This window comes from Octodon degus, unplaced genomic scaffold, assembly GCF_000260255.1.
Source record: "Octodon degus isolate 3935 unplaced genomic scaffold, OctDeg1.0 scaffold00092, whole genome shotgun sequence".
Classification (NCBI taxonomy): Eukaryota; Metazoa; Chordata; class Mammalia; order Rodentia; family Octodontidae; genus Octodon; species Octodon degus.
In genome coordinates this window covers 831969-833762 of record NW_004524668.1, presented here as the reverse complement: position 1 = coordinate 833762, position 1794 = coordinate 831969, and the positions used below count along the sequence as shown (strand labels likewise).

The following is a 1794-nucleotide window of genomic DNA, read 5'->3' as shown; positions in this document are numbered from 1 at the left end:
GCGGAGCTGCTACATCCGGGTCTGGCGGCTTGTGGTCGTTTTGTTTTCTTGACTGGGACTAGGGGCGAGTGAAGCAGCCCGGTGCGGCGTGACACCCGGCTCCGGACGTACTGCTCGGCCAGGGCTGGACGTAAGTGCCGGGTGGCTAAGAGTAGTAGGGAGCAGCTCCAGGCTGGACCAGGTGCAGACCCAGGCTGACGCCTGTGGGTCTTCCCCTCCACCCTGTGGGAAGCTGCTGACTGGGGCTGCGCCTCGCTGGAGCAGCCCGGCCACTTCCTGCTGCCCTGACCCGGCGGCTGGGAGAGCGCGACCGCGTCCAGCCTCACCACGCGCGGGCCTGGGGGATGGGAGGCTAGGGCGGGGACCGCAGCCCTGCCCGGGACATCGGTGTCCCTAAAAGTCATCTGGTCCCTCTGCTTGGGAGCCGGACACAGATCCCGAGAGCGAGCGCGACCGGCTGATTGACACACGAGAGAGGTGGCAGAACTAGAATTAGTTTCTAGATCTTCAAGTCTCAGCCCACTCCCTGGACCTGAAATACTCCCCAATCTGGAGGGCGGAGTTTGCGCTGGAGTGTGGCAGTAATCATGCGAAGAAAAATGGATTCAGGGCGGGGTCGATGGGGTAAACCGAAAATAAAAACATCACGCGTGGCTGTGCTTCTCAGGGAAGAACGAAATGAGTGAATTTTCAGAATTGAACTCGTCCTACGGGCGTATCAGCCCTGATTATAATCATAGCTTTTGATATTTACTGTTCAAAACGGAAGGTAAAAACTTGAAGTCGTTGCACTTTTAGGGTGCAGTGGTTTGGGCTGGTCCTCGTTGCTGGCTACAGAGTAGCTGCGGGAGTTTGGGTTTGTCTTGACTATTATTAGCAAGTTACACGGAATTCAGGTTTTTTCACACTCTGAAGATACTATGTATATGTCTCAGGCCAGTTCTGCACAACTGAGCTTATAGGAGTGTTTTGTGTAATTTGTTAAAGACAATTTTAGGCCAGTTATGACAACTTAAATAGCAATGAATTATTTAATCTTGGTTGACACTTTTGAGGAGACAGTAAAATAAAATGAATGTTTTTATAGAAATGATGCAAAGGTAGACTTGAAGAAGGAAAAACTGATGAGATGGAAAGAAATGATGTGGGTATAGTTAAAACCTCCAGGGCAGTGTCCTTAATCTGGGTGGGGAGAAACACAGGTTCTATGAAAAAAAAAATGTGTAAGTTCCCAAGAGAAGTGTTTTTTCAGCTGTGCTGTAACTCAGCCAAGGGTTGACTATATTAGTCAATAATATAGTCCTTCCTGACTATATTAGTGCTCTGGAGCCATCATATAAAATTAATTATACTCATTATTTAAGGGTTACTTAAATTAATTTGGTAATATATTTGAAAATAATTAGAATCTGAGAATTTTTAGGATGTCAACCAATAGTTAAAATTTTTAATATTCAGATAGCTGCCTTTATTCGTATTACTTAAATATACTTTTGTTCATACTACTTAAATGTACAAAACTATCTTTTATCATTATTGTTACTTTGTTTGTTGAGACAGGGTTCCACTGTGCAGTTCAGGCTGGCCTTGAAATCACTTTGTAGTCCAGACCGGCTCTCAAATGAATAGTGGTCCTGCCTCAGCCTCTTGAGTGCTGGGATTACAGGTGTACACCACCACATAACCATCTTTTAACTTCAAAAAAAAAAAAAAAAGCTGAAACAGTGTCTGGCATGGCTGTGTGTGTCAATCCCAGGAGGATCACTGCTAGCAACCTAGGCTACTTAGTGATTT

At 46.1% G+C, this 1794-nt stretch overlaps 1 protein-coding gene across 1 annotated transcript in view; it reads left to right on the top strand.

Annotated features, from left to right (window-relative positions):
* Window positions 1–1794, top strand: part of Tmem50a (transmembrane protein 50A) — a 28569-nt gene continuing 26775 nt past the window's right edge. The window contains exon 1 of the mRNA XM_004637591.2: window positions 1–130. The gene's annotated coding sequence lies outside the window, so the exon portion shown is untranslated. The remainder of the gene's footprint in view (window positions 131–1794) is intronic.